The sequence below is a fragment of the Acipenser ruthenus genome, chromosome 10 (assembly GCF_902713425.1).
Source record: "Acipenser ruthenus chromosome 10, fAciRut3.2 maternal haplotype, whole genome shotgun sequence".
Classification (NCBI taxonomy): Eukaryota; Metazoa; Chordata; class Actinopteri; order Acipenseriformes; family Acipenseridae; genus Acipenser; species Acipenser ruthenus.
Window position 1 is genome coordinate 20,874,338 of NC_081198.1, and position 23,587 is coordinate 20,897,924.

The window sequence follows — 23,587 nt, forward strand, 5'->3', positions numbered from 1 at the left end:
CCACTCTATAGGGGAGTTGAATAGGTCACGCAAAGTGGTCCACTCAACAAGCCTGCTCTTATAGGCTGCAGCTATGGAGGGGTCATCGAGTAAGGAGGTGTTTAATTTCCAGACCCCTGACCCCATCTGGGAGGTCTGAGGGACCTGCAATGTTACCTGCAGGAGCCTATGGTCAGAGAAGAAGACGGCCTGGGTGTCTACTGCCGTCTTCGTAAGGGAGCTGGTATGCAGGACGAGATCTATACGGGAGAAGGAGGTCCCAGATGAGCTCACCCAGGTAAAGGGAGGCACCAGGTCCTTACCTGCATCACACAGGGAGAAATCAGATATTACGGAGGACAAAACTCTACTAGAGCGGTCGTTGCGTGGCCTGCTCCGGTCTACGTCCCTCAGAGCACAATTGAAGTCACCTGACACGATGACGGGTACGTTCCCCAGCAGGAGTGGACGCAGCTGTGGAAAAAATTGAACTCTTTCGTTTTGGTTAGTGGGTGCGTAGACATTGACCAGTCTGAGGGGAGTGTTGTTGTATGTCACATCCACGCTCAGAATTCTACCAGGTTCTACCTCCCTGCTGCTGCGGGAGGTAATAAAAGGGTTTTTAAACAGGATACCTACTCCGTCGGCTCTGGCTATGTTGGAGCCCGACCAGAAGGAGTCCCCCAGGGTCCAACTCTCCTTCAGGTCCCTATAATCATGGCTCGACGAAATACCACACTCCTGCAGAAAGATGAGATCTGCTTTCAAGTTAGCTAGATAGTTTAGTACATCAAATCTTTTTTGTGTCTCCCTGATGCTCCTGACATTAACAGACACACATATCAGGGCCATCAGGGTAGCTAACAAGAAAAGGAGTCGCTGCGTCCACCCCATAGCGACTATGATTGGGAGGTCGGGACACTCTTCCTACTCTTAGCTCTACGCTTGCTTCGAGGGGGCTTGGGCTTATTTGCAACTCCCATCACCCCTGAGAAGGTACTCACTGCTGCCTCGTCCAAGAAGGCACCGTCTTTATATGCACAGTACGTGGAGTTGTTGGGGCTATTCAACTCCCCACAAGGTAAGTCTGGTGGAACTTGCTCAGGGCCCCTCGGAACGTGTGGGTCAGCTTTGTCCTGGGGGGGGTTATGACAGACAGCATTCTTTGGCTGTTACCGTCTGTTGAATTGGAGCTGTTAGCAGACTTCTGGCTTACCGCGTCCAGGGGTATTCCCATGTCCTCCAGTGCTGTATCTAGGAGGACCTCTAGGGGGCCCCTGGTTTTGCCCATACAAGGGAGGGGGTCAAGGATGCTTTGAAGGGAGGCCCTTCGCTTGAAGAGGGTCATTGCTACCAAGGTACTGCTGGTCAGGGAAGGTGTTGACCCCGACCTCTCCCTCGGTGCATTAGTGAACACCTCTTCTGCGAGGTGTGCTAGGGTTTGTGCCAACGACTGGGAAGGCTGGCTGGGGATGCCCTGGCTGGCTGCTACCTGCCCACTAGGCGGCAGTGTAGCCGTCCCACTCGCCTCCGTCTCTGCCTGCGAGGGCAAGACTGGGGACTTTGTGTGGACATTAGCTGGTTTTGGATCTATGGGGGCCACCTGCAACTTGCTGTCTTTGATCCTGATCTTCTTTCTTTTCCCCCCCTCGTCTCTACCCTTTCTTTTCCCCACCCTCTGCTGGTTCTTCACTCCCTTCCCCTCCTTCTCACTCTCACTTTCACTGTCGCTTTTGCTTTCCTCCCCCACTGACTCAATCATTATGGCGTCATAACGAGAGCCGAGGGGGAGTGCTGGCGCTGAGAGGGCCCTACTCAGGGGGGGGCCGCTGCTGGGTCCGGGCTCCCTCCCTGCCTCGTGTTCTGCATCAGAGGAGCTACTGGAGGAGCTAGTGGAGTGGCTGTTGTACTCTCTCTCTGGGCTGGGGGAAGGGGTCCTCGTAAAACGGGACATGTCTCGGGGGCGGGGGGGTGAGGGGGGTGCTGGTGATGATGGTGGTGCTGGAGTCTGGGTCTTGGATACTGTTGGTGGTGATGTGGACTGATCTTTGTTACTTGCTCCCTCTTCCTGCTCAGGCCTAGGCTTGTTCATGTTTGCCTTGCTGGCTCTGGCCATGTTGGCATAGGAAGAGGGGCAGTCCTTAAACAGGTGCCCCTTATTTCCACACAAATTGCACTGCCTCTCTTCTCTGCAGTGGCTGGTCTCGTGGGGGGCGCCGCAGTTCCTGCACTTGACTACAGTACACGCGGCCGCCAGGTGTCCTAATTCCCCACATTTCCTGCAGAGTTTTGGCATCCCATTATAGAATACCAGCCCTCTGTTGGGCCCTAACACTATGGAGTTTGGAATGTGGCGGACGCCTCCAATGCCCGATGGATCAACATTAAGGCGTACCAGCCACTTTCTGGCTCCTGTCCAAACCCCATCTTCGTCTGTAATTTTCCTCCCTTCTGATGACACCCTCCCATAGCGGTTAAGCCATGTTGTAATATCATAGTCGCTAACAGCCTCATTGAAAAATTGGACAGTAACAACTTTCATTTCTCTGTCTGTCAGTGCATCCACACAAAATTCTTTGTATGGAGCGAGATATTTATTCTCCCCCCAAAAGGACCACATTTCTTGTAACTTTTTGGGGTTCCTAAAACTGACCTCAAACACTTCCTTAAGCCCTGGCAATTTCACCAAACAATTCAAGTCAGAAGGGGAAAAACCCATACCCCTCTGAAGAATGGTCCGGCTGAACTCCAGTCTCGTCAGTCCTGGTTCTGTTTCATCTTGCTTGTTTCTTGTGAAGCGCACCGCATTGTGCCTCCTGGTTTCCTGGGTTGGCCGGAACGCCATCCTTCAGCTGGCTCCTCCGATTGGGGTGGGAGAAGCCTCTGGACGTCCGGGTTGTCTCTCTCTACGGAAAAGAGACAACGTAAGCAGCAAATCTGGGCAGTTGAAGGAACTATTACTTTAGTCCCTGAGGAGATGGTCGCCTCGCAAGAGGGACCCCCTCCCCAGGTGAACGGTGTCCTTCCCTGGCGGAGTAGGGGGCGCTGCTTGGCACCGAGACCACGTAGGAAGAATCGTGGCTGTGACGCCTCCTCGGGGTCCGGGGCCGCCCTCTGCTCCTCCCAGATGGCGCCCTCTGCTGGGCGCCTGCTGCTCTCTCGGTCTGGATCTCGATTACAATCAAGGGCTGGGGATGAGGTCGTCTAGGTCATCAAAGGGTCCTCAAAGGTCGTCTGGATGGTAGGTCCTCCTTCTCTCTAACTCCAGGAACGTCTGGAAAAGCCGGAACCGCCTGAAAAAGAAAAAAACGGGAACCGCCTGAAAAAGAAAAAACTACTCTCAACAGTCAACAAAATCTTGAAAGACCCTCGGCCTGGATTGGGCAAGCCAAAACCAGACTGAGCATTAGTCTTCCAAAAAGTTGCCGAGCTGAAGAAAGCCAGTCAAAAATAAAAAAAAATTCTGTTCCTCCTCACCCGAACAAACCTCTCACAGACCCTCGGAGGGAGCGGGCAATGCCACTACCCTCTAAGCCTTAGTCTTAGAAAGATTTATTCGAACTGAAGAGAAGCCAGAGTATATGGCTGGCTAAGAAGGACCTGGCATAGGGACATGTTCCACCACACTTGTCTGGTTAGCTGCATGCTCCCAGGAAACAAACTGCTGCTGTCTACATCATCATCACATGTGAATAAAAGAAAGAAAGACAGCAAGAAAGAAAGAGAGAAAGAAAGAGAAAGAAAGAAAGAGAGAAAGAAAAAAAAAGAAGTAAAACGGCGGGAAAACTTGCATCAACACTGGCACTCTCCCTCCAGCAGGGGTAGACAAAATGCTCACAGGAGAGATCCAGATCTGACTTTGACCAACGTTAGAGAAAGGTGTGCACCGTTCCCGGAGGTATTGCAATACCGGGCCGATGCGTGGAGTGGACGGAGCAAGCCCCTGTTCCATCTCCCGATTCCAAAAATCAATTTAATATATGGTCCCCTGATAGGGGACGTATCAGATATTAAACTGATAAGAACAGATACTACACTTGATCTTAGCCAAAAGGCCGAGAAGCGATGGCGACTTGGCCCTTGCCCGGGGCCCCCCAGCCCAGACGGCACAGGGGGATTCAAAGGTGGGTGCAAAATTCCAAGCACAAGCAGACCCCCAAAAAACGGGCTGCTGCTTCCAGAGGGGAAATGTGCAATTTAAGCAGGAGAAAACAAAACAAAGCAAAAACACACACATAACACCAAAAACAAAACATAAACTGGCGGAGTGCGTCTTACAAATAGTCATGCCAAGCTGCTATGCTGTGCAAGGTGCCTTGGGTAACTACAACTGTGCCTCGCTGGCTGGCTGGCTTGCTAAGAAGGTCCTGGCATAGGGACATGCTCCACCACACTTGTCTGGTTAGCTGCATGCTCCCAGGAAACAACCTGCTGCTGTCTACATCATCACCACATGTGAATAAAAGAAAGAAAGACAGCAAGAAAGAAAGAGAGAAAGAAAGAGAGAAAGAGAGAAAGAAAGAGAGAAAGAAAGAAAGAGAGAAAGAAAAAAAAGAAGTAAAACGGCGGGAAAACTTGCATCAACACTGGCACTCTCCCTCCAGCAGGGGTAGACAAAATGCTCACAGGAGAGATCCAGATCTGACTTTGACCAACGTTAGAGAAAGGTGTGCACCGTTCCCGGAGGTACTGCAATACCGGGCCGATGCGTGGAGTGGACGGAGCAAGCCCCTGTTCCATCTCCCGATTCCAAAAATCAATTTAATATATGGTCCCCTGATAGCGGACGTATCAGATATTAATACTCTTTTATTGAGATTTTACATTTTTTACATTTACACCCATTCGTTTTTTTCATTCATTTTACATTTCTTTTAAAGATGACATTCATGCATACAGACATACATTTTGTTTTAAAAGCATTTAAAATACATTTAAAAACACCAAGACAATTGTGCTTTGTACATGGTTAAAACAGACACAGATTAAAATCAACATGAAAAAAACCTGTGCTGCTTTAAAAGTGACTGGAAAAAAAGAACCATCTATAAAAAACCAGTGTTTGTGAGGGCCGGGGAGTGCTCTCTAAAAAAGTTCAAAAGTGAACATAAAACTAGATCTAAAACAGGGACAGGGGAAAAGGGACAGTGTATAGAACAGTGAGTTAAAATTCTAAAATTTTAAAACACTTAAAATGTAACTTTTAATAGTTTACATTAAAAATCTTAAAGATACATAAAACAAAACAAAACAAAATCAAATAAAACATTCAACGTAAATCAAATAAAAGTCAATAAAACTGAAACAAAAAGACTACATAAAACCAGGGCACCGTTGAAAAAACGGTCATGCCAGCTAAAAAGGGCGGAATGCTGGCATGACAAAATAAATAAAAGGCTTAGCGGTGCCCCGTAGTCCCGCTCCTAGGAGCTAGCGGTTCCAGTTTTTTCCTTTATTCCATCTTCACGTCCTGAAGTCCGGCGATCCTCCACTCCGCGCAGGCCTTGTCCTTCCCGAGGGTCCGGATGTCCAGAATTACAAAGTCCTTGATAAGAGTTTGTGCCCTTCTGGTCGTGGTGATAGTGTCTAGCTCCTGCTTGTGATAGACACAGACGTTACAGCCTTCCCACAGGATCTGCTTGACAACATTGATGACACGCCAAACGCACTTAGCTGTGCTGGTAGCGATTCCTCCCGCAGGCCCATAGAGCACAGTCTCAGCGGTCATCTTGGCCGTGTCAGCAAACCTGTTTAGGAAGACAGAGACAGAGAGCCAGACACTGCCAGCCACATCACACTCCCAGAAGATATGGGCTGGTGTTTCTCTCTTGCGGCACTTTGCATAGGGGCATGTTTCTACTTGGGCTAGTCCCCTCCTGAACATGAACGCTCGAGTGGGGAGTGCACTGTGGACGGTGTTCCATGCTATATCCTTCTGGACATTACTGAGGCAGCTGTGAGACACATTCTCCCAGATTTTTTGGCTTTGGGTGAGGGAGAAAGTAGCTACTTTTTCAATTTCCTGGGAACCGGCAAGATATTTAGTTACAGCCTTGTATTCCCAGGAGGCCAATTTTGCTTTATCTAAGCCCAATTTATATATAGTGTCCCTTAAGGTTCTATAATACAATGGGGGGTCCCAGGAGTACGGCACGGTGTTATCAATAGTGCAGAGGCCCAAGGCCCTGAGACAGGTGGCAAAATAGAAACGATTCATGTAACATACCTTCCTGTCCAGGGCCTGGATGTTCTTGATAGTTTGCGTGAGCCCCTGCACTCGGGTGAGCTGCACAACGTCCGGGACCCCCTTACCTCCCTTCTTGTCGGCTTTACTCAGGGTGGCTCGCTTTACCCTCTCCATCTTGCTGCCCCAGATAAAGCGGTGGATAATGCGGTCCACCACTTTTTTGGTGGTCCTGTCTGGGGGAAAGATTTTTCCTACATAAGAGAGGATGGGGAACAGTATAGACTTGGTTATTAATACTCTACCCGTCATTGTTAAGGATCTTGTGCTCCATCCGCCAATCTTTTTACGGACCTGGTTAATGGCCGCCGTCCAGCTCTGGGCCCCCGAGCTATTGTTCTCGAAAATGAGGCCCAGAATCTTGATTTTGTCCTTTTTGACAGGGTACATGTCCGACAGTTCCCTATCTACCTGCCAATTTTTAGACACGTAGACTTCGCTCTTGGACTTATTAATCACTGCCCCGGTCGCCGTGCAGTACTTCTCAAGGATATTACTAATCCGAGGTACCGACGATGTGTTGGTGCAAATGAGTGACACATCGTCCATATATGCTGTTGTTTTGACCTGGACCCCGTTGGATCCAGGCAGCTGGAAACCAGTTATATTGGTATCCCTACGAATTGCCTGCAGGAGGGGTTCAATGCACACGACATATAGCAGTGGGGATAGTGGGCAACCCTGTCTGACCCCTGACTGGATAGATATTTTACCAGTCAGGTGCCTGTTCACCAAGACTCGGGTACTAATGTTTGTATATATGGTTTTAACCCACTCCCTAAGTCCAGGAGCGAATTTCATCTGGTCCATCACTTTGTACATATATTCATGGCTTACCCTATCGAACGCCTTCTCCTGGTCAAGGTTGAACAGGCAGAGGGGATGGTTCCGTTCTCTAGAATAAGCCAGAATGTCCCTTGTTAACATTAAAATATCCGTGATGGACCTCCCTGGGACGCCACAAGCCTGGTCGGGGCCAATGACCAAAGGGAGGTGTACTTGTAGCCGGAGCATCAGAGCTTTGGCTAGTATCTTGTAATCCACGCAAAGGAGGCTGATTGGGCGCCAATTCCGTAGATCTTTAACTTCCCCTTTCTTATGAAGGAGAGTAATTACACTCTCCCGCATAGAAGGGCCCAACCGCTTCTCCCTGTAGACCGCTCTGTAGACCTCCGCTAAATGGACTTTTAGCATGTCCCAAAAAAGATGGTAATACTCACCCGGGATGCCATCTGGACCTGGCGTCTTACCGGTGTTCATGGTCTTAACCGCCTGGGTGAGCTCCTCCAGCGTGAGTTCTGGGTCCTTCTCCTCCTCCTCGTCGTCCCGCACTGAGTCAGGCTCCAACTGGCTCAGGAACCACTCTATCAGGGTGTCATCTGTAGCTTTGATGTTATATAGGTCCCTATAGAAGTTCTCTACCACTTTTTTCACTCCCTCACTATCCTCTACTATCCTCCCCCTGCTGTCGAGCATGGAGGACATCAAGTGCCGCTTCTCCCTCGTTTTCTGGAAGAAGAAGCGAGTACACTTTTTGTCTTCCTCCATTTTTTGCACTTTTGCATTGTGCATGACCTTTCGTTGTTCCTCCCTACAAAGCACTGAAAGATCTAGCTTGGTCTGGGCTATCTCGTCGCTTACAGGGAACCCCCGAAGCTGAAGCAGGCTCAGACACTGGAGGGCAGCATTCAGGTGTTTATATTTGGCCCTCCTTTCTTTTGCTTTCCTCTTGCCTGCTGCTATGAAATAACCCTTAGTTCTGATTTTGACCATCTCCCACCACTCTATAGGGGAGTTGAATAGGTCACGCAAAGTGGTCCACTCAACAAGCCTGCTCTTATAGGCTGCAGCTATGGAGGGGTCATTGAGTAAGGAGGTGTTTAATTTCCAGACCCCTGACCCCATCTGGGAGGTCTGAGGGACCTGCAATGTTACCTGCAGGAGCCTATGGTCAGAGAAGAAGACGGCCTGGGTGTCTACTGCCGTCTTCGTAAGGGAGCTGGTATGCAGGACGAGATCTATACGGGAGAAGGAGGTCCCAGATGAGCTCACCCAGGTAAAGGGAGGCACCAGGTCCTTACCTGCATCACACAGGGAGAAATCAGATATTACGGAGGACAAAACTCTACTAGAGCGGTCGTTGCGTGGCCTGCTCCGGTCTACGTCCCTCAGAGCACAATTGAAGTCACCTGACACGATGACGGGTACGTTCCCCAGCAGGAGTGGACGCAGCTGTGGAAAAAATTGAACTCTTTCGTTTTGGTTAGTGGGTGCGTAGACATTGACCAGTCTGAGGGGAGTTTTGTTGTATGTCACATCCACGCTCAGAATTCTACCAGGTTCTACCTCCCTGCTGCTGCGGGAGGTAATAAATGGGTTTTTAAACAGGATACCTACTCCGTCGGCTCTGGCTATGTTGGAGCCCGACCAGAAGGAGTCCCCCAGGGTCCAACTCTCCTTCAGGTCCCTATAATCAGGGCTCGACGAAATACCACACTCCTGCAGAAAGATGAGATCTGCTTTCAAGTTAGCTAGATAGTTTAGTACATCAAATCTTTTTTGTGTCTCCCTGATGCTCCTGACATTAACAGACACACATATCAGGGCCATCAGGGTAGCTAACAAGAAAAGGAGTCGCTGCGTCCACCCCATAGCGACTATGATTGGGAGGTCGGGACACTCTTCCTACTCTTAGCTCTACGCTTGCTTCGAGGGGGCTTGGGCTTATTTGCAACTCCCATCACCCCTGAGAAGGTACTCACTGCTGCCTCGTCCAAGAAGGCACCGTCTTTATATGCACAGTACGTGGAGTTGTTGGGGCTATTCAACTCCCCACAAGGTAAGTCTGGTGGAACTTGCTCAGGGCCCCTCGGAACGTGTGGGTCAGCTTTGTCCTGGGGGGGTTATGACAGACAGCATTCTTTGGCTGTTACCGTCTGTTGAATTGGAGCTGTTAGCAGACTTCTGGCTTACCGCGTCCAGGGGTATTCCCATGTCCTCCAGTGCTGTATCTAGGAGGACCTCTAGGGGGCCCCTGGTTTTGCCCATACAAGGGAGGGGGTCAAGGATGCTTTGAAGGGAGGCCCTTCGCTTGAAGAGGGTCATTGCTACCGAGGTACTGCTGGTCAGGGAAGGTGTTGACCCCGACCTCTCCCTCGGTGCATTAGTGAACACCTCTTCTGCGAGGTGTGCTAGGGTTTGTGCCAACGACTGGGAAGGCTGGCTGGGGATGCCCTGGCTGGCTGCTACCTGCCCACTAGGCGGCAGTGTAGCCGTCCCACTCGCCTCCGTCTCTGCCTGCGAGGGCAAGACTGGGGACTTTGTGTGGACATTAGCTGGTTTTGGATCTATGGGGGCCACCTGCAACTTGCTGTCTTTGATCCTGATCTTCTTTCTTTTCCCCCCCCTCGTCTCTACCCTTTCTTTTCCCCACCCTCTGCTGGTTCTTCACTCCCTTCCCCTCCTTCTCACTCTCACTTTCACTGTCGCTTTCGCTTTCCTCCCCCACGGACTCAATCCTTATGGCGTCATAACGAGAGCCGAGGGGGAGTGCTGGCGCTGAGAGGGCCCTACTCAGGGGGGGGCCGCTGCTGGGTCCGGGCTCCCTCCCTGCCTCGTGTTCTGCATCAGAGGAGCTACTGGAGGAGCTAGTGGAGTGGCTGTTGTACTCTCTCTCTGGGCTGGGGGAAGGGGTCCTCGTAAAACGGGACATGTCTCGGGGGCGGGGGGGTGAGGGGGGTGCTGGTGATGATGGTGGTGCTGGAGTCTGGGTCTTGGATACTGTTGGTGGTGATGTGGACTGATCTTTGTTACTTGCTCCCTCTTCCTGCTCAGGCCTAGGCTTGTTCATGTTTGCCTTGCTGGCTCTGGCCATGTTGGCATAGGAAGAGGGGCAGTCCTTAAACAGGTGCCCCTTCTTTCCACACAAATTGCACTGCCTCTCTTCTCTGCAGTGGCTGGTCTCGTTGGGGGCGCCGCAGTTCCTGCACTTGACTACAGTACACGCGGCCGCCAGGTGTCCTAATTCCCCACATTTCCTGCAGAGTTTTGGCATCCCATTATAGAATACCAGCCCTCTGTTGGGCCCTAACACTATGGAGTTTGGAATGTGGCGGACGCCTCCAATGCCCGATGGATCAACATTAAGGCGTACCAGCCACTTTCTGGCTCCTGTCCAAACCCCATCTTCGTCTGTAATTTTCCTCCCTTCTGATGACACCCTCCCATAGCGGTTAAGCCATGTTGTAATATCATAGTCGCTAACAGCCTCATTGAAAAATTGGACAGTAACAACTTTCATTTCTCTGTCTGTCAGTGCATCCACACAAAATTCTTTGTATGGAGCGAGATATTTATTCTCCCCCCAAAAGGACCACATTTCTTGTAACTTTTGGGGGTTCCTAAAACTGACCTCAAACACTTCCTTAAGCCCTGGCAATTTCACCAAACAATTCAAGTCAGAAGGGGAAAAACCCATACCCCTCTGAAGAATGGTCCGGCTGAACTCCAGTCTCGTCAGTCCTGGTTCCGTTTCATCTTGCTTGTTTCTTGTGAAGCGCACCGCATTGTGCCTCCTGGTTTCCTGGGTTGGCCGGAACGCCATCCTTCAGCTGGCTCCTCCGATTGGGGTGGGAGAAGCCTCTGGACGTCCGGGTTGTCTCTCTCTACGGAAAAGAGACAACGTAAGCAGCAAATCTGGGCAGTTGAAGGAACTATTACTTTAGTCCCTGAGGAGATGGTCGCCTCGCAAGAGGGACCCCCTCCCCAGGTGAACGGTGTCCTTCCCTGGCGGAGTAGGGGGCGCTGCTTGGCACCGAGACCACGTAGGAAGAATCGTGGCTGTGACGCCTCCTCGGGGTCCGGGGCCGCCCTCTGCTCCTCCCAGATGGCGCCCTCTGCTGGGCGCCTGCTGCTCTCTCGGTCTGGATCTCGATTACAATCAAGGGCTGGGGATGAGGTCGTCTAGGTCATCAAAGGGTCCTCAAAGGTCGTCTGGATGGTAGGTCCTCCTTCTCTCTAACTCCAGGAACGTCTGGAAAAGCCGGAACCGCCTGAAAAAGAAAAAAACGGGAACCGCCTGAAAAAGAAAAAACTGCTCTCAACAGTCAACAAAATCTTGAAATACCCTCGGCCTGGATTGGGCAAGCCAAAACCAGACTGAGCATTAGTCTTCCAAAGAGTTGCCGAGCTGAAGAAAGCCAGTCAAAAATAAAAAAAATTCTGTTCCTCCTCACCCGAACAAACCTCTCACAGACCCTCGGAGGGAGCGGGCAATGCCACTACCCTCTAAGCCTTAGTCTTAGAAAGATTTATTCGAACTGTAGAGAAGCCAGAGTATATGGCTGGCTAAGAAGGACCTGGCATAGGGACATGTTCCACCACACTTGTCTGGTTAGCTGCATGCTCCCAGGAAACAAACTGCTGCTGTCTACATCATCACCACATGTGAATAAAAGAAAGAAAGACAGCAAGAAAGAAAGAGAGAAAGAAAGAGAAAGAAAGAAAGAGAAAAAGAAAAAAAAAGAAATAAAACGGCGGGAAAACTTGCATCAACACTGGCACTCTCCCTCCAGCAGGGGTAGACAAAATGCTCACAGGAGAGATCCAGATCTGACTTTGACCAACGTTAGAGAAAGGTGTGCACCGTTCCCGGAGGAACTACAATACCGGGCCGATGCGTGGAGTGGACGGAGCAAGCCCCTGTTCCATCTCCCGATTCCAAAAATCAATTTTATATATGGTCCCCTGATAGGGGACGTATCAGATATTAATACTCTTTTATTGAGATTTTACATTTTTTACATTTACACCCATTCGTTTTTTTCATTCATTTTACATTTCTTTTAAAGATGACATTCATGCATACAGACATACATTTTGTTTTAAAAGCATTTAAAATACATTTAAAAACACCAAGACAATTGTGCTTTGTACATGGTTAAAACAGACACAGATTAAAATCAACATGAAAAAAACCTGTGCTGTTTTAAAAGTGACTGGAAAAAAAGAACCATCTATAAAAAACCAGTGCTTGTGAGGGCCGGGGAGTGCTCTCTAAAAGGTTCAAAAGTGAACATAAAACTAGATCTAAAACAGGGACAGGGGAAAAGGGACAGTGTATAAAACAGTGAGTTAAAATTCTAAAATTTTAAAACACTTAAAATGTAACTTTTAATAGTTTACATTAAAAATCTTAAAGATACATAAAACAAAACAAAACAAAATCAAATAAAACATTCAACGTAAATCAAATAAAAGTCCATAAAACTGAAACAAAAGACTACATAAAACCAGGGCACCGTTGAAAAACGGTCATGCCAGCTAAAAAGGGCGGAATGCTGGCATGACAAAATAAATAAAAGGCTTAGCGGTGCCCCGTAGTCCCGCTCCTAGGAGCTAGCGGTTCCAGTTTTTTCCTTTATTCCATCTTCACGTCCTGAAGTCCGGCGATCCTCCACTCCGCGCAGGCCTTGTCCTTCCCGAGGGTCCGGATGTCCAGAATTACAAAGTCCTTGATAAGAGTTTGTGCCCTTCTGGTCGTGGTGATAGTGTCTAGCTCCTGCTTGTGTTAGACACAGACGTTACGGCCTTCCCACAGGATCTGCTTGACAACATTGATGACACGCCAAACGCACTTAGCTGTGCTGGTAGTGATTCCTCCCGCAGGCCCATAGAGCACAGTCTCAGCGGTCATCTTGGCCGTGTCAGCAAACCTGTTTAGGAAGACAGAGACAGAGAGCCAGACACTGCCAGCCACATCACATTCCCAGAAGATATGGGCTGGTGTTTCTCTCTTGCGGCACTTTGCATAGGGGCATGTTTCTACTTGGGCTAGTCCCCTCCTGAACATGAACGCTCGAGTGGGGAGTGCACTGTGGACGGTGTTCCATGCTATATCCTTCTGGACATTACTGAGGCAGCTGTGAGACACATTCTCCCAGATTTTTGGGCTTTGGGTGAGGGAGAAAGTAGCTACTTTTTCAATTTCCTGGGAACCGGCAAGATATTTAGTTACAGCCTTGTATTCCCAGGAGGCCAATTTTGCTTTATCTAAGCCCAATTTATATATAGTGTCCCTTAAGGTTCTATAATACAATGGGGGGTCCCAGGAGTACGGCACGGTGTTATCAATAGTGCAGAGGCCCAAGGCCCTGAGACAGGTGGCAAAATAGAAACGATTCATGTAACATACCTTCCTGTCCAGGGCCTGGATGTTCTTGATAGTTTGCGTGAGCCCCTGCACTCGGGTGAGCTGCACAACGTCCGGGACCCCCTTACCTCCCTTCTTGTCGGCTTTACTCAGGGTGGCTCGTTTTACCCTCTCCATCTTGCTGCCCCAGATAAAGCGGTGGATAATGCGGTCCACCACTTTTTTGGTGGTCCTGTCTGGGGGAAAGATTTTTCCTACATAAGAGAGGATGGGGAACAGTATAGACTTGGTTATTAATACTCTACCCGTCATTGTTAAGGATCTTGTGCTCCATCCGCCAATCTTTTTACGGACCTGGTTAATGGCCGCCGTCCAGCTCTGGGCCCCCGAGCTATTGTTCTCGAAAATGAGGCCCAGAATCTTGATTTTGTCCTTTTTGACAGGGTACATGTCCGACAGTTCCCTATCTACCTGCCAATTTTTAGACACGTAGACTTCGCTCTTGGACTTATTAATCACTGCCCTGGTCGCCGTGCAGTACTTCCCAAGGATATTACTAATCCGAGGTACCAACGATGTGTTGGTGCAAATGAGTGACACATCGTCCATATATGCTGTTGTTTTGACCTGGACCCCGTTGGATCCAGGCAGCTGGAAACCAGTTATATTGGTATCCCTACGAATTGCCTGCAGGAGGGGTTCAATGCACACGACATATAGCAGTGGGGATAGTGGGCAACCCTGTCTGACCCCTGACTGGATAGATATTTTACCAGTCAGGTGCCTGTTCACCAAGACTCGGGTACTAATGTTTGTATAGATGGTTTTAACCCACCCCCTAAGTCCAGGAGCGAATTTCATCTGGTCCATCACTTTGTACATATATTCATGGCTTACCCTATCGAACGCCTTCTCCTGGTCAAGGTTGAACAGGCAGAGGGGATGGTTCCGTTCTCTAGAATAAGCCAGAATGTCCCTTGTTAACATTAAAATATCCGTGATGGACCTCCCTGGGACGCCACAAGCCTGGTCGGGGCCAATGACCAAAGGGAGGTGTACTTGTAGCCGGAGCATCAGAGCTTTGGCTAGTATCTTGTAATCCACGCAAAGGAGGCTGATTGGGCGCCAATTCCGTAGATCTTTAACTTCCCCTTTCTTATGAAGGAGAGTAATTACACTCTCCCGCATAGAAGGGCCCAACCGCTTCTCCCTGTAGACCGCTCTGTAGACCTCCGCTAAATGGACTTTTAGCGTGTCCCAAAAAAGATGGTAATACTCACCCGGGATGCCATCTGGACCTGGCGTCTTACCGGTGTTCATGGTCTTAACCGCCTGGGTGAGCTCCTCCAGCGTGAGTTCTGGGTCCTTCTCCTCCTCCTCGTCGTCCCGCACTGAGTCAGGCTCCAACTGGCTCAGGAACCACTCTATCAGGGTGTCATCTGTAGCTTTGATGTTATACAGGTCCCTATAGAAGTTCTCTACCACTTTTTTCACTCCCTCACTATCCTCTACTATCCTCCCCCTGCTGTCGAGCATGGAGGACATCAAGTGCCGCTTCTCCCTCGTTTTCTGGAAGAAGAAGCGAGTACACTTTTCGTCTTCCTCCATTTTTTGCACTTTTGCATTGTGCATGACCTTTCGTTGTTCCTCCCTACAAAGCACTGAAAGATCTAGCTTGGTCTGGGCTATCTCGTCGCTTACAGGGAACCCCCGAAGCTGAAGCAGGCTCAGACGCTGGAGGGCAGCATTCAGGTATTTATATTTGGCCCTCCTTTCTTTTGCTTTCCTCTTGCCTGCTGCTATGAAATAACCCTTAGTTCTCATTTTGACCATCTCCCACCACTCTATAGGGGAGTTGAATAGGTCACGCAAAGTGGTCCACTCAACAAGCCTGCTCTTATAGGCTGCAGCTATGGAGGGGTCATCGAGTAAGGAGGTGTTTAATTTCCAGACCCCTGACCCCATCTGGGAGGTCTGAGGGACCTGCAATGTTACCTGCAGGAGCCTATGGTCAGAGAAGAAGACGGCCTGGGTGTCTACTGCCGTCTTCGTAAGGGAGCTGGTATGCAGGACGAGATCTATACGGGAGAAGGAGGTCCCAGATGAGCTCACCCAGGTAAAGGGAGGCACCAGGTCCTTACCTGCATCACACAGGGAGAAATCAGATATTATGGAGGACAAAACTCTACTAGAGCGGTCGTTGCGTGGCCTGCTCCGGTCTACGTCCCTCAGAGCACAATTGAAGTCACCTGACACGATGACGGGTACGTTCCCCAGCAGGAGTGGACGCAGCTGTGGAAAAAATTGAACTCTTTCGTTTTGGTTAGTGGGTGCGTAGACATTGACCAGTCTGAGGGGAGTGTTGTTGTATGTCACATCCACGCTCAGAATTCTACCAGGTTCTACCTCCCTGCTGCTGCGGGAGGTAATAAATGGGTTTTTAAACAGGATACCTACTCCGTCGGCTCTGGCTATGTTGGAGCCCGACCAGAAGGAGTCCCCCAGGGTCCAACTCTCCTTCAGGTCCCTATAATCAGGGCTCGACGAAATACCACACTCCTGCAGAAAGATGAGATCTGCTTTCAAGTTAGCTAGATAGTTTAGTACATCAAATCTTTTTTGTGTCTCCCTGATGCTACTGACATTAACAGACACACATATCAGGGCCATCAGGGTAGCTAACAAGAAAAGGAGTCGCTGCGTCCACCCCATAGCGACTATGATTGGGAGGTCGGGACACTCTTCCTACTCTTAGCTCTACGCTTGCTTCGAGGGGGCTTGGGCTTATTTGCAACTCCCATCACCCCTGAGAAGGTACTCACTGCTGCCTCGTCCAAGAAGGCACCGTCTTTATATGCACAGTACGTGGAGTTGTTGGGGCTATTCAACTCCCCACAAGGTAAGTCTGGTGGAACTTGCTCAGGGCCCCTCGGAACGTGTGGGTCAGCTTTGTCCTGGGGGGGGGTTATGACAGACAGCATTCTTTGGCTGTTACCGTCTGTTGAATTGGAGCTGTTAGCAGACTTCTGGCTTACCGCGTCCAGGGGTATTCCCATGTCCTCCAGTGCTGTATCTAGGAGGACCTCTAGGGGGCCCCTGGTTTTGCCCATACAAGGGAGGGGGTCAAGGATGCTTTGAAGGGAGGCCCTTCGCTTGAAGAGGGTCATTGCTACCGAGGTACTGCTGGTCAGGGAAGGTGTTGACCCCGACCTCTCCCTCGGTGCATTAGTGAACACCTCTTCTGCGAGGTGTGCTAGGGTTTGTGCCAACGACTGGGAAGGCTGGCTGGGGATGCCCTGGCTGGCTGCTACCTGCCCACTAGGCGGCAGTGTAGCCGTCCCACTCGCCTCCGTCTCTGCCTGCGAGGGCAAGACTGGGGACTTTGTGTGGACATTAGCTGGTTTTGGATTTATGGGGGCCACCTGCAACTTGCTGTCTTTGATCCTGATCTTCTTTCTTTTCCCCCCCTCGTCTCTACCCTTTCTTTTCCCCACCCTCTGCTGGTTCTTCACTCCCTTCCCCTCCTTTTCACTCTCACTTTCACTGTCGCTTTCGCTTTCCTCCCCCACGGACTCAATCCTTATGGCGTCATAACGAGAGCCGAGGGGGAGTGCTGGCGCTGAGAGGGCCCTACTCAGGGGGGGGCCGCTGCTGGGTCCGGGCTCCCTCCCTGCCTCGTGTTCTGCATCAGAGGAGCTACTGGAGGAGCTAGATATTAAACTGATAAGAACAGATACTACACTTGATCTTAGCCAAAAGGCCGAGAAGCGATGGCGACTTGGCCCTTGCCCGGGGCCCCCCAGCCTGGATGGCACAGGGGGATTCAAAGGTGGGTGCAAAATTTCAAGCACAAGCAGACCCCCAAAAAACGGGCTGCTGCTTCCAGAGGGGAAATGTGCAATTTAAGCAGGAGAAAACAAAACAAAGCAAAAACACACACATAACACCAAAAACAAAACATAAACTGGCGGAGTGCGTCTTACAAATAGTCATGCCAAGCTGCTATGCTGTGCAAGGTGCCTTGGGTAACTACAACTGTGCCTCGCTGGCTGGCTGGCTAAGAAGGACCTGGCATAGGGACATGTTCCACCACACTTGTCTGGTTAGCTGCATGCTCCCAGGAAACAACCTGCTGCTGTCTACATCATCACCACATGTGAATAAAAGAAAGAAAGACAGCAAGAAAGAAAGAGAGAAAGAAAGAGAGAAAGAGAGAAAGAAAGAGAGAAAGAAAGAAAGAGAGAAAGAAAGAAAGAGAGAAAGAAAAAAAAAAGAAGTAAAACGGCGGGAAAACTTGCATCAACACTGGCACTCTCCCTCCAGCAGGGGTAGACAAAATGCTCACAGGAGAGATCCAGATCTGACTTTGACCAACGTTAGAGAAAGGTGTGCACCGTTCCCGGAGGTACTGCAATACCGGGCCGATGCGTGGAGTGGACGGAGCAAGCCCCTGTTCCATCTCCCGATTCCAAAAATCAATTTAATATATGGTCCCCTGATAGGGGACGTATCAGATATTAAACTGATAAGAACAGATACTACACTTGATCTTAGCTAAAAGGCCGAGAAGCGATGGCGACTTGGCCCTTGCCCGGGGCCCCCCAGCCCGGACGGCACAGGGGGATTCAAAGGTGGGTGCAAAATTCCAAGCACAAGCAGACCCCCCAAAAACGGGCTGCTGCTTCCAGAGGGGAAATGTGCAATTTAAGCAGGAGGAAACAAAACAAAGCAAAAACACACACATAACACCAAAAACAAACATAAACTGGCGGAGTGCGTCTTACAAATAGTCATGCCAAGCTGCTATGCTGTGCAAGGTGCCTTGGGTAACTACAACTGTGCCTCGCTGGCTGGCTGGCTTGCTAAGAAGGTCCTGGCATAGGGACATGTTCCACCACACTTGTCTGGTTAGCTGCATGCTCCCAGGAAACAACCTGCTGCTGTCTACATCATCACCACATGTGAATAAAAGAAAGAAAGACAGCAAGAAAGAAAGAGAGAAAGAAAGAGAGAAAGAGAGAAAGAAAGAGAGAAAGAAAGAAAGAGAAAAAAAAAAGAAGTAAAACGGCGGGAAAACTTGCATCAACACTGGCACTCTCCCTCCAGCAGGGGTAGACAAAATGCTCACAGGAGAGATCCAGATCTGACTTTGACCAACGTTAGAGAAAGGTGTGCACCGTTCCCAGAGGTACTGCAATACCGGGCCGATGCGTGGAGTGGACGGAGCAAGCCCCTGTTCCATCTCCCGATTCCAAAAATCAATTTAATATATGGTCCCCTGATAGGGGACGTATCAGATATTAAACTGATAAGAACAGATACTACACTTGATCTTAGCCAAAAGGCCGAGAAGCGATGGCGACTTGGCCCTTGCCCGGGGCCCCCCAGCCCGGACGGCACAGGGGGATTCAAAGGTGGGTGCAAAATTCCAAGCACAAGCAGACCCCCAAAAAACGGGCTGCTGCTTCCAGAGGGGAAATGTGCAATTTAAGCAGGAGAAAACAAAACAAAGCAAAAACACACACATAACACCAAAAACAAAACATAAACTGGCGGAGTGCGTCTTACAAATAGTCATGCCAAGCTGCTATGCTGTGCAAGGTGCCTTGGGTAACTACAACTGTGCCTCGCTGGCTGGCTGGCTTGCTAAGAAGGTCCTGGCATAGGGACATGTTCCACCACACTTGTCTGGTTAGCTGCATGCTCCCAGGAAACAACCTGCTGCTGTCTACATCATCACCACATGTGAATAAAAGAAAGAAAGACAGCAAGAAAGAAAGAGAGAAAGAAAGAGAGAAAGAGAGAAAGAAAGAGAGAAAGAAAGAAAGAGAGAAAGAAAAAAAAAAGAAGTAAAACGTTGGGAAAACTTGCATCAACACTGGCACTCTCCCTCCAGCAGGGGTAGACAAAATGCTCACAGGAGAGATCCAGATCTGACTTTGACCAACGTTAGAGAAAGGTGTGCACCGTTCCCGGAGGTACTGCAATACCGGGCCGATGCGTGGAGTGGACGGAGCAAGCCCCTGTTCCATCTCCCGATTCCAAAAATCAATTTAATATATGGTCCCCTGATAGGGGACGTATCAGATATTAAATACTCTTTTATTGAGATTTTACATTTTTTACATTTACACCCATTCGTTTTTTCATTCATTTTACATTTCTTTTAAAGATGACATTCATGCATACAGACATACATTTTGTTTTAAAAGCATTTAAAATACATTTAAAAACACCAAGACAATTGTGCTTTGTACATGGTTAAAACAGACACAGATTAAAATCAACATGAAAAAAACCTGTGCTGTTTTAAAAGTGACTGGAAAAAAAGAACCATCTATAAAAAACCAGTGCTTGTGAGGGCCGGGGAGTGCTCTCTAAAAAAGTGAACATAAACCTAGATCTAAAACAGGGACAGGGGAAAAGGGACAGTGTATAAACAGTGAGTTAAAATTCTAAAATTTTAAAACACTTAAAATGTAACTTTTAATAGTTTACATTAAAAATCTTAAAGATACATAAAACAAAACAAAACAAAATCAAATAAAACATTCAAATTAAATCAAAGGTCCATAAAACTGAAACAAAAAGACTACATAAAACCAGGGCACCGTTGAAAAACGGTCATGCCAGCTAAAAAGGGCGGAATGCTGGCATGACAAAATAAATAAAAGGCTTAGCGGTGCCCCGTAGTCCCGCTCCTAGGAGCTAGCGGTTCCAGTTTTTTCCTTTATTCCATCTTCACGTCCTGAAGTCCGGCGATCCTCCACTCCGCGCAGGCCTTGTCCTTCCCGAGGGTCCGGATGTCCAGAATTACAAAGTCCTTGATAAGAGTTTGTGCCCTTCTGGTCGTGGTGATAGTGTCTAGCTCCTGCTTGTGATAGACACAGACGTTACGGCCTTCCCACAGGATCTGCTTGACAACATTGATGACACGCCAAACGCACTTAGCTGTGCTGGTAGTGATTCCTCCCGCAGGCCCATAGAGCACAGTCTCAGCGGTCATCTTGGCCGTGTCAGCAAACCTGTTTAGGAAGACAGAGACAGAGAGCCAGACACTGCCAGCCACATCACACTCCCAGAAGATATGGGCTGGTGTTTCTCTCTTGCGGCACTTTGCATAGGGGCATGTTTCTACTTGGGCTAGTCCCCTCCTGAACATGAACGCTCGAGTGGGGAGTGCACTGTGGACGGTGTTCCATGCTATATCCTTCTGGACATTACTGAGGCAGCTGTGAGACACATTCTCCCAGATTTTTTGGCTTTGGGTGAGGGAGAAAGTAGCTACTTTTTCAATTTCCTGGGAACCGGCAAGATATTTAGTTACAGCCTTGTATTCCCAGGAGGCCAATTTTGCTTTATCTAAGCCCAATTTATATATAGTGTCCCTTAAGGTTCTATAATACAATGGGGGGTCCCAGGAGTACGGCACGGTGTTATCAATAGTGCAGAGGCCCAAGGCCCTGAGACAGGTGGCAAAATAGAAACGATTCATGTAACATACCTTCCTGTCCAGGGCCTGGATGTTCTTGATAGTTTGCGTGAGCCCCTGCACTCGGGTGAGCTGCACAACGTCCGGGACCCCCTTACCTCCCTTCTTGTCGGCTTTACTCAGGGTGGCTCACTTTACCCTCTCCATCTTGCTGCCCCAGATAAAGCGGTGGATAATGCGGTCCACCACTTTTTTGGTGGTCCTGTCTGGGGGAAAGATTTTTCCTACATAAGAGAGGATGGGGAACAGTATAGACTTGGTTATTAATACTCTACCCGTCATTGTTAAGGATCTTGTGCTCCATCCGCCAATCTTTTTACGGACCTGGTTAATGGCCGCCGTCCAGCTCTGGGCCCCCGAGCTATTGTTCTCGAAAATGAGGCCCAGAATCTTGATTTTGTCCTTTTTGACAGGGTACATGTCCGACAGTTCCCTATCTACCTGCCAATTTTTAGACACGTAGACTTCGCTCTTGGACTTATTAATCACTGCCCCGGTCGCCGTGCAGTACTTCCCAAGGATATTACTAATCCGAGGTACCGACGATGTGTTGGTGCAAATGAGTGACACATCGTCCATATATGCTGTTGTTTTGACCTGGACCCCGTTGGATCCAGGCAGCTGGAAACCAGTTATATTGGTATCCCTACGAATTGCCTGCAGGAGGGGTTCAAGGCACACGACATATAGCAGTGGGGATAGTGGGCAACCCTGTCTGACCCCTGACTGGATAGATATTTTACCAGTCAGGTGCCTGTTCACCAAGACTCGGGTACTAATGTTTGTATAGATGGTTTTAACCCACCCCCTAAGTCCAGGAGCGAATTTCATCTGGTCCATCACTTTGTACATATATTCATGGCTTACCCTATCGAACGCCTTCTCCTGGTCAAGGTTGAACAGGCAGAGGGGATGGTTCCGTTCTCTAGAATAAGCCAGAATGTCCCTTGTTAACATTAAAATATCCGTGATGGACCTCCCTGGGACGCCACAAGCCTGGTCGGGGCCAATGACCAAAGGGAGGTGTACTTGTAGCCGGAGCATCAGAGCTTTGGCTAGTATCTTGTAATCCACGCAAAGGAGGCTGATTGGGCGCCAATTCCGTAGATCTTTAACTTCCCCTTTCTTATGAAGGAGAGTAATTACACTCTCCCGCATAGAAGGGCCCAACCGCTTCTCCCTGTAGACCGCTCTGTAGACCTCCACTAAATGGACTTTTAGCGTGTCCCAAAAAAGATGGTAATACTCACCCGGGATGCCATCTGGACCTGGCGTCTTACCGGTGTTCATGGTCTTAACCGCCTGGGTGAGCTCCTCCAGCGTGAGTTCTGGGTCCTTCTCCTCCTCCTCGTCGTCCTGCACTGAGTCAGGCTCCAACTGGCTCAGGAACCACTCTATCAGGGTGTCATCTGTAGCTTTGATGTTATACAGGTCCCTATAGAAGTTCTCTACCACTTTTTTCACTCCCTCACTATCCTCTACTATCCTCCCCCTGCTGTCGAGCATGGAGGACATCAAGTGCTGCTTCTCCCTCGTTTTCTGGAAGAAGAAGCGAGTACACTTTTCGTCTTCCTCCATTTTTTGCACTTTTGCATTGTGCATGACCTTTCGTTGTTCCTCCCTACAAAGCACTGAAAGATCTAGCTTGGTCTGGGCTATCTCGTCGCTTACAGGGAACCCCCGAAGCTGAAGCAGGCTCAGACGCTGGAGGGCAGCATTCAGGTATTTATATTTGGCCCTCCTTTCTTTTGCTTTCTTTTGCTGCAAAAGGCCGAGAAGCGATGGCGACTTGGCCCTTGCCCGGGGCCCCCCAGCCCGGACGGCACAGGGGGATTCAAAGGTGGGTGCAAAATTCCAAGCACAAGCAGACCCCCAAAAAACGGGCTGCTGCTTCCAGAGGGGAAATGTGCAATTTAAGCAGGAGAAAACAAAACAAAGCAAAAACACACACATAACACCAAAAACAAAACATAAACTGGCGGAGTGCGTCTTACAAATAGTCATGCCAAGCTGCTATGCTGTGCAAGGTGCCTTGGGTAACTACAACTGTGCCGCGCTGGCTGGCTTGCTAAGAAGGTCCTGGCATAGGGACATGTTCCACCACACTTGTCTGGTTAGCTGCATGCTCCCAGGAAACAACCTGCTGCTGTCTACATCATCACCACATGTGAATAAAAGAAAGAAAGACAGCAAGAAAGAAAGAGAGAAAGAAAGAGAGAAAGAGAGAAAGAAAGAGAGAAAGAAAGAAAGAGAGAAAGAAAAAAAAGAAGTAAAACGGCGGGAAAACTTGCATCAACACTGGCACTCTCCCTCCAGCAGGGGTAGACAAAATGCTCACAGGAGAGATCCAGATCTGACTTTGACCAACGTTAGAGAAAGGTGTGCACCGTTCCCAGAGGTACTGCAATACCGGGCCGATGCGTGGAGTGGACGGAGCAAGCCCCTGTTCCATCTCCCGATTCCAAAAATCAATTTAATATATGGTCCCCTGATAGGGGACGTATCAGATATTAAACTGATAAGAACAGATACTACACTTGATCTTAGCCAAAAGGCCGAGAAGCGATGGCGACTTGGCCCTTGCCCGGGGCCCCCCAGCCCGGACGGCACAGGGGGATTCAAAGGTGGGTGCAAAATTCCAAGCACAAGCAGACCCCCAAAAAACGGGCTGCTGCTTCCAGAGGGGAAATGTGCAATTTAAGCAGGAGAAAACAAAAGAAAG

General features: G+C 49.3%; 4 non-coding genes and 4 pseudogenes across 4 annotated transcripts; all 8 read right to left on the bottom strand.

Moving 5' to 3' along the window:
- Window positions 1–3,855: 3,855 nt before the first annotated feature.
- LOC131739223 (U2 spliceosomal RNA) lies at window positions 3,856–4,046 on the bottom strand. Its single transcript, XR_009330390.1, has one exon. It is a non-coding gene; the product is annotated as a U2 spliceosomal RNA (small nuclear RNA).
- A 597-nt stretch (window positions 4,047–4,643) lies between these two features.
- On the bottom strand, window positions 4,644–4,798 carry LOC131738785 (U2 spliceosomal RNA; annotated as a pseudogene).
- Window positions 4,799–11,856: 7,058 nt separating this feature from the next.
- LOC131738778 (U2 spliceosomal RNA) lies at window positions 11,857–12,011 on the bottom strand (annotated as a pseudogene).
- A 5,037-nt stretch (window positions 12,012–17,048) lies between these two features.
- LOC131738801 (U2 spliceosomal RNA) lies at window positions 17,049–17,145 on the bottom strand (annotated as a pseudogene).
- Window positions 17,146–17,756: 611 nt separating this feature from the next.
- LOC131738272 (U2 spliceosomal RNA) lies at window positions 17,757–17,947 on the bottom strand. Its single transcript, XR_009329836.1, has one exon. It is a non-coding gene; the product is annotated as a U2 spliceosomal RNA (small nuclear RNA).
- Window positions 17,948–18,539: 592 nt separating this feature from the next.
- On the bottom strand, window positions 18,540–18,730 carry LOC131738199 (U2 spliceosomal RNA). Its single transcript, XR_009329763.1, has one exon. It is a non-coding gene; the product is annotated as a U2 spliceosomal RNA (small nuclear RNA).
- A 599-nt stretch (window positions 18,731–19,329) lies between these two features.
- On the bottom strand, window positions 19,330–19,485 carry LOC131738624 (U2 spliceosomal RNA; annotated as a pseudogene).
- Window positions 19,486–23,241: 3,756 nt separating this feature from the next.
- Window positions 23,242–23,432, bottom strand: LOC131738200 (U2 spliceosomal RNA). Its single transcript, XR_009329764.1, has one exon. It is a non-coding gene; the product is annotated as a U2 spliceosomal RNA (small nuclear RNA).
- Window positions 23,433–23,587: the final 155 nt, after the last annotated feature.